The following is an 8,745-nucleotide window of genomic DNA, read 5'->3' as shown; positions in this document are numbered from 1 at the left end:
AACCGTTAAATCAAGCTATTTCTCATTGGATAAAGTCAGTCGAAAAGGACAGTTCTCATTGGCTTAGACACGTTTTGTGTTTTTCCTCCGTGCTTTCCCTGCATGATCGAAGGAACAAAACCACGAGTCTTGGGCTGCTTGGGCTTGTATTTCTCGTGTGTGGTGAGCGAAGCAGTAACATATCGAAATGACAGGACGTGGAAAAGGAGGCAAGGGTCTTGGCAAAGGAGGTGCCAAGCGCCACCGTAAAGTTCTTCGTGACAACATCCAGGGTATCACCAAACCCGCTATTAGGCGTCTTGCTCGCCGTGGTGGTGTGAAGCGTATCTCTGGTCTCATTTATGAAGAGACCCGAGGAGTATTGAAAGTATTCCTGGAGAACGTAATCAGAGATGCTGTTACATACACAGAACACGCCAAGAGGAAGACAGTGACAGCTATGGATGTTGTGTATGCCTTGAAGAGGCAAGGAAGAACCCTGTACGGTTTCGGAGGTTAAGTTGGGGTTCCTCCTATTTTGGATATAAAATTGGCATAAACGGCTCTTTTCAGAGCCAACAAATTTATATAAAGGGAAAGATTTACTTTGTGCGATTTTCTGTTAGATTATAAGAATTCGTGTAACTACATTAAAGCCTTTTGATGCACACAAAATTACAGACGTAGAGAGATTAATTTGAGAAAATCATACGTTTTTTTTACATTATGTACGTTCATGTATACGTATTCATATCATGTAGCAGTATTAATGCTGGAGAAGGGGTTCTGGTTGGAAAGTGGCGATTTGTTGGAAGTAGCGAGCATGAGAGATGCGAAACGCAAGTCGGAATTTCTGCTCTGACAGTAGGATGTACGTATAGAGGCTTATACAACTTCTATACTGTGCTGTGAGGGGCGAATAATGCGTTAGAAACCTGAATCTTGTCCTTTATCTTGTTTACGTGGTCTTGGGTTCGATTTTTTTCTTTTGCGGTAGTGTCTATTGTGATTTACATGTAAATTAATGACACTTCGTAGCGGGTTACTAAAATAAAGAGTAATACAAATATGAGATGTAGGTTAATGCATTGTATACTTCACATTATTTACTAAAGAAAGGCAGTAGTTACAAGAAACCTAGGCTCGCTCGTTGGGCACAGTAGCAAATGAGTTCTGAGATCAGAGAATAAGAGTAGTTGCGTATTACAAACCATATACATATAACACATATCACACAAATATGAATATCGACCTTGCAAAGAATAAATCGTACTTAAGTGTGCATTTAATGTCATTACTATGTTGCAAAAGAAATTTAGGAAAGTTTTCTGATCCGCTCTGTTCATGATGTCATTGGGGCATAGTAATGAACAATAATAAATGTCGAGAACATATTGAACAGAGTAATTTCAGCCAAGCCAACGCAAGAGAGAAACATGAGTGCTTTAAGAATGTTGGAAATTCCTTTGTCTAGCATGAAGTACATGAGAATATGTGGTATGAGGTTTTCTTCCATTGCTGAGAATCTGGGCTCGACTGTCCTGTCCTCTGGGTAATATGAGCCCGATGTACGCAAATATCAAAAAAATGTAGCTAGCGACAATACAAAAGGTAATGATCTTATAATTAATAATGTAGTGGGAACTAAGCACATCGCTGTTTGGAGTATTCTAAAGTTAGTGTGACTTCCTATGGGCTTCAATTACGATCGACGACTACACATATACTAATTAATCGAATAGCAGCGAGAATTTCGAATGAAACTAAGCAACTATCTCAGACACTTTTGATGAGTCTGTATATCGAAAACAATTCATTTCAATCGTAAATCTCCTCTATAAAGGGGTTTGTGGCCCTCATAAGGGCCGATTTGTATGAGATATAGGTCTTACATTTATGCCTTCTTCTCAGTTTTCTTGGGCAGAAGTACAGCTTGAATGTTGGGCAAAACACCACCCTGAGCGATTGTAACTCCAGACAACAACTTGTTTAATTCCTCGTCGTTACGGATAGCTAACTGCAGATGACGTGGAATAATCCTAGTCTTCTTGTTGTCACGAGCAGCGTTGCCTGCCAACTCAAGAACTTCAGCTGCCAGGTATTCCATGACTGCAGCCAAATACACGGGAGCGCCAGCACCAACTCGTTCGGCATAGTTACCCTTTCGCAAAAGACGATGGATTCTGCCTACTGGGAATTGAAGGCCAGCCCTGCTGGAGCGGGACTTGCTCTTTCCCTTGACTTTTCCACCTTTGCCGCGACCAGACATTGTTCAATATTCTTTCGTAATAAGATGAGAGGAAAAATTGCGGCCTCCCATGAATCAAGTCAGTTTTGTTACTACTTCAAGCGTGCACCCGAGTGCATCAAATGAAAAGCAAGGCAGTTGGCGCGAATTGAAACACGTACTGTAGTTTAAATGAAGTCGATAAATCAGCGACGCCGAGAGAAGAGAAGACGCCGTGACACACCAGTAAACCTTGCGGTGTTAACTGAGGTGTGCTCCCCAACAAAGTGATCTCAGAGCTGAGATACTTAAAGACTCTGCATTGAGTCAATTAGAGAAGAGAAACTGTGTTTCACTGTGTTCTAATAAAGAAAAATTCACAACACATTTAACACACACCGCTTCCTGTGGAAATAGGCATTGTTTTTCGTCGGCTGGACCCCCTATTGTGAGTCAAGCTTCGCGCTGGCCATATAGGTTGTACAGCCTTTGGCGACAGTCGGCTGACGAGAACGCAATACTATCTCCCCGGGACAGCTTAGAGAAGCACAAGACACTAAAAATTTAGAGACTAACGGGCCCTTTGAAGGACCAAACCACCCCTATAGTGCAAAAGTGACATTGTGTGTACTCAGAAAGTGTGGCCCTTTTCAGGACCAAAGTGCAAAGTGTTACCAAACATGCCGCGTCCAAGGAAGATGACTCCTACCCGGAGAGTGCCAACCGTGCAAGACAAGACGGAGCGAGGGGAAGCTTCGTTCGAGATCACCAACCCAGATGCCTCAATAGATTTTGACCTGCTAGTAACGCTAGTCAACTTTAGCGGAGGGTTCAAAAGAGGAAGGGACATTATGGACCTTGCAGCAAGTAAGATGGACCTAACAAACGTGAAGATGAGAAAAACTGGACACAGGGAAATTACTTTTCTTTTTTCCAATCTTGTTACAAAAAATATGTTCCTTCGGCTATTCAGAGCTTCCGAGTTCGGCCCACAAGCGTACTTCGTGGAAGATGAAGAAGCCAACAACACAGAAGAAGAAGCCCAACAAGAGAAACACGACAAACAAGACCAAGATAAGAAGAAACCAACAACGCACAAAGACGAACCTTCCTTAGAAGAGAACAACACACACCAAGAAACCAATGAAAGAAGAGCTCCAGAAGAATCGAACGGCTTCACCCTGGTGAAGCCAAGAAGACAGAAGAAAGAAGCCAAACAAGAAGAAAAACAAAAGCACACCGGCCCTCTTCAGGACCAAACACCCAGAGAAAATCAGAAGACAGAGCAACGATCACCCACAAAAGCCAGCAACCAAACCCACTCTTCACCCCTGCCACATAATAGAGAGAATCATGATGGACCAATAGCTACAGCAGAATCCAGGAGCAGAACAAATCAAAGCAGAAGAAACAGCACCACCTTTACATGCGTCGTAAAAAGTGTACCAACTAACTTAGATGTGGAAGAAATAAAGTTGGAACTTAGGAAACAAAAACTCAACATCCGGAACATCACAAGAATCAAAACGGACAGAGGCCCAACACCCTTGCTGAGAATTTTCTCTGACGATCCACAGCAAGTGAACCAGCTACTAGCAACCGGAGTGAAGATACAACATAAACTATACAAAGTAGAAACTTCGAGGACGCTCCCAAGGCCGATGCCATGTCATAACTGCTACCAGTACGGGCACCTGAAGTACTGGTGCAAAGAAGAGAGAGTATGCAACCGCTGTGGCAAACAGCACAAAGAAGAGTGCAACAAACAAAGAAACAATAACTTCTGTGCCACGTGCATCAGCGATTCACACCGTACTGGTGGCAGCAGTTGCCCAAAAAGACCGCCAGCGCAACAACCAAGACGACCGCCACCACTAATAACAATAGAAGACAAATCAGATCCAACCACCGGCTCTTTTCAGGAACATCAGTCACCACAAACGCCCACAACAAGTACAGAAGAAGAAAGCAACAGTGAAATGAAGAAATGGATAGAAGCAGCAATAGAAAAAGCCACAAACAAAATAGTAACTTGGACGACATACATACTCACAACAACCACAAGTCAACAACAACGCAGAAACCTCACAATAGCCATAACAGCAGCGTCCAGAAAAATCTTCGGAAATACAGTCAACGCAATTACAACCACTACAGGCCAGATCTACATCAGCAACACCTACGCAGATACTGTGAAGAGAAATCCAAACTTAGACAGACCACCATTAAAGCAGAAGAAGCAGTGCGGAGATAACAGTGTAGAGCAGGGGTAATCAACGCAACTGGGACTGATGCAAACCGATGACGACCTGGCGAGACCATGGACAATGAATACAGATATGCATGCTTAAAAAATAACAGACTTCCCTACTAACAAAACACCTCCCAATTACAGACAACACAGCTAGTGTAACATTTACAGATAGGTTTTGTAATTTAAATTAAAATATAATTTATTAATTTATTAATACAGACATTTTTACATGGATTTTCACCACCCTTCACAAGTGGTTTTGCCATGTAAATACTATTGCATGCAGCATGACCGATACAGGGGGTTTTTTCCTGGATTCCAGGTTTTTTGTCCCTCTATCAGGACAATAAAATCTTCTTACGCGCTTTCCTGTCTTCTAATTTACTCTTCTTTCTTTCTATTTACACTTTATTCACAGATACGCGTGTAAATGTCTTCCGAAAAGATAGAAACCGCGAGACATACCCACCGACAGCAGCTTTAGGCTACTAATTGCATGGGGGAGAGGCATGTAGAATGTTGGTTGATGCCTTACCCACTATCCAGGGCGCGGGCTTTCCCGAGGGGCGTCCTTATTTTTAACTTTTCTGTTTCTGCGGAATTTCTGTTTCTGCGGACACATCTAATTTTGCTGAACGAGTGAGTCATCATGCCACCAAAAACTAGCGGAAAGGCTGCAAAGAAGGCTGGTAAAGCCCAAAAGAATATCTCCAAGGGAGATAAGAAGAAGAAGAGGAGGAGGAAGGAGAGCTATGCCATTTACATCTACAAAGTTTTGAAGCAAGTGCATCCTGACACTGGCATATCTAGCAAAGCTATGAGTATCATGAACAGCTTTGTTAATGACATCTTCGAGCGTATTGCTGCTGAAGCTTCTCGTTTGGCCCATTACAATAAGCGGTCAACTATCACCAGCCGGGAAATCCAAACAGCTGTGCGCCTTCTTTTGCCTGGTGAACTTGCCAAGCACGCTGTAAGTGAGGGTACGAAGGCTGTTACCAAGTACACAAGCTCTAAGTAAAAATCTTCTTCAAGATTTTTCATTTCAAACGGTCCTTGTCAGGACCAACACATTATTCGAAAGAGTTAAATCACGAAATTTGCTTCATTCTGTTATGTAGAAACACCTTGAAATCCAATTTCTATATGCTGTTAGTAAAAAAGTAAAGCACATAGCGGAGATGTGTCGTGCTTGTATACGAAAGGCATTTACTCGCCGGAGATCTACACTTAGTCATAATAATTTACTTTTAAAAAGTGGTAATACATTCCGTGTTAAGTATAGTAGTAGGTGCACACGGATCGGAAATCAGGTTATTTTAATGTGCCGTGCAAATAAACAGGCTGTTAGTGTAAGAAATAGTGGGTATAACGCTTAGAATATCGATTAATCGCTATGAAATAATGTTGATAAATTATCTCTTGAAAGTACTATAAAATTAATGTTTCTAGTATTTTCGTACTTGAAGGATAATGAAATTTGAAAAAGAGATGCCAACAGCACCTGGTGTTCCCAGGCGGTCACCCATCCAAGTACTGACCAGGCCCGATGCTGCTTGACTTCGGTGATCGGACGAGAACCGGTATATTCAGCATGGTATGGCCGTTGGCGAATGCATATGGCTTCGAGTGAGTTATTGTAGCTACGTAGGTTTGTCGGTGAATACTCAAAAAGACCAGCGCGTGGAAAGCGTTGCTAATTGTTTTAAGTAATGCATGATTACGAAATTATCGTGGTGAACGATGTGAGAATATTCGTCTTTGTGAAAAACAAAATTAGAAAAAGTATACCAACAGCACCTGGTGTTCCCAGGCGGTCACCCATCCAAGTACTGACCAGGCCCGATGCTGCTTGACTTCGGTGATCGGACGAGAACCGGTATATTCAGCATGGTATGGCCGTTGGCAACTACCTTTTCTTCAATGTCCTGTTAAGGAAGTATGTTTTAAGTAAGAATTGACATTATTAACTATAAAGGCAAGCATATTAACGTCGTTAACATTACTTGGAATATACTAATATTCGAATAAATATTTGAATGTTCGAATGATGAGTGATTCGGATGTTCATAGTGCCACTGTGTCCTATCGAGTTTACTATCACGAACCACGTATGAAATTGTATATAAATAAATAAAAATAAATCCTTTATTAAGTATTGATTACAGGAAAAAGGCAAACTTACATTCTTTAATGTACACAATGAAATGTATGAAAGATATTTTTAAGATATGTTTCACTTACCCTTTATAACGCAAGGTAGTTTTCAGTGTAGCATTCTCTTCAGCTGCGAGATAACGTAAGGCAGATGATCATTCAGTCGTGAAGCACTAAAATGTAATATACATTTTAACTATTATCGATAAGAATTATTTACTGCAGGGATGCAAATAAAGTGAGGCAAATTAGTAAATAAAAACCGATACTGTAACTGATAATATAATTAGTTGTATCTGTATTAGTTGTATATACAGTAATCGCACGATTATCCGCGGAGTTGGATGTTGGCATAATCGCGCATAATCAGCAGTATGAGCAGAAAAGGGAAATGAAATGAAATATTTAGATTTACGTCGCATACTTATACCGGTTACGCTAAAGGAGACGGTGATGATGAGTACTGAATGAAGAAAGTGGGAGGAAACGGGAGAAACCCGAGAAAACCCATGAGCACGGTCTTTATGCACGACAAAGTTCACACGGCACGAGCTGGGATTGAATCAGGGACCCCAAGCACCGGAGGCCAAAAAACGGACAAAAAGTCTTTCGTGCAACTTTCGTTTTCGGTAAAAAGTTTACACATAATTTAGAAAGAGTAGTTTTCTGGTCTTTTTATTTCACAAGTTGGTTCATGTCTATATTTTTTACATGCATAAAAAATTTTTCAACTCCCTTGCTTATTTCCTGTTAAAGACCTCTACCTCTGATTGTATTTTTTGCACATATTCTTATTGTTTTCAGACAACATTTCTAAAAGCGTAATTTATCGTCAGCAAGAAAAGAAAAGGAAAGCCTCGGATAGTGGAATGTGTACTGTATATATATATATATATATATATATATATATATATATATATATATACGTATTAGTATATAGTTTTATTTTATACGTCTCCTATTATTACACAATGTGCAGATATTGTCAAAGCGCAAGTAAATATGTATAACTCCCCGTTCTGCACTTAATAACTTGAAAGAAGTTCGGGGAAGGTAGTGTAACAGAAAGTGCAAACAGAAATGAGGGTTTAAAGGCATTTAATATTATTCCGTAGTAGTATGATTTTTTGTAAAAAAAAAAATATATATATATATATATATATATATCTAAACATACATATTCAATGATATAGTAAGAGGTTAGCAGCACTGATAGAACTGCAGAAAGTACAAAACCGTTAATAAGAAAGAGAGAGAGATGGTGGCCGCTTTTGTGCTTTTCATTGGCTAATTCCGAATTGCGCGCGAATACGTACGAGATTTCTTTCTTTTTCCTCTTCGCAGCCCAGATGTTGCCAATTAGAAGTTTTTAGTACTACATTTGTATGAAAATGTTGCCTTTAAGAAATGTGGTTTGCATACAGAGAAAAGAGCAAAATGAATATTTACCTTAGTGGGCATGAAAAAAGACGAAACATTTTGCAAGATGGACACACGAACTTCCTTAATGCAGGCGTTCAGTACATTATTGTAAAGAAAAAAACACTAAAAAGAATTACTTCAATATCCCTAGCAACATTCAACAATTCATAGAGAAAAATCTTTATTTTGAGAACAATGGAAAACTATGTAATTGTAGATAACTACTAAATTTAATGATTAAGGAAAACGTTTAGGCCCGGCCCTTCAGAAAGAAAGTGCACAGAATATTCTCTCATGGAAGCAATTGCAAAATCAACATTTTGTTTGCAGTTATAATTAGAGGATCTATATACAGGGTGTTCGAAAAAGAATGTATCCTCTTGAAAGAAAATATTCTCTGGGCCCCTAATCCTTTATATACCGAAAGGAAGTTTGTATAGCATTTTTTCTTACCTTCGTTAGAAGAATTGAAAGTGACTACTATCGTGACACGGGAGATATTTAATCGATAGTCGAATTACTCACATACTCGAATGAACACGTCTCTTGTAAGGAGAGGAAAGGCTTCTGTGATCCGCTATCGCAGCTGTGTCATATCTGCAGAGAATGTTAGGACACAAACGTGATCTTTGAGAGCCTCGTGAAAAGAAGTCGCATAGTATCATGTGTGGAGACATCGGGGCCATCTGAAGAACGCTTCATCATT

General features: G+C 40.1%; 2 non-coding genes across 2 annotated transcripts; both read right to left on the bottom strand.

The window, feature by feature from the left end:
- Nucleotides 1-5,952: 5,952 nt before the first annotated feature.
- On the bottom strand, nt 5,953-6,071 carry LOC145676228 (5S ribosomal RNA). The gene has a single exon (XR_014129324.1). It is a non-coding gene; the product is annotated as a 5S ribosomal RNA (ribosomal RNA).
- A 177-nt stretch (nt 6,072-6,248) lies between these two features.
- LOC145676250 (5S ribosomal RNA) lies at nt 6,249-6,367 on the bottom strand. The gene has a single exon (XR_014129346.1). It is a non-coding gene; the product is annotated as a 5S ribosomal RNA (ribosomal RNA).
- Nucleotides 6,368-8,745: the final 2,378 nt, after the last annotated feature.

Source organism: Thermobia domestica, chromosome 18 (genome assembly GCF_964235325.1).
Source record: "Thermobia domestica chromosome 18, izTheDome1.hap1.1, whole genome shotgun sequence".
NCBI classification, from domain to species: Eukaryota; Metazoa; Arthropoda; class Insecta; order Zygentoma; family Lepismatidae; genus Thermobia; species Thermobia domestica.
The sequence above is the reverse complement of the archived record's forward strand: the minus strand, read 5'-3'. Positions and strand labels throughout refer to the sequence as shown.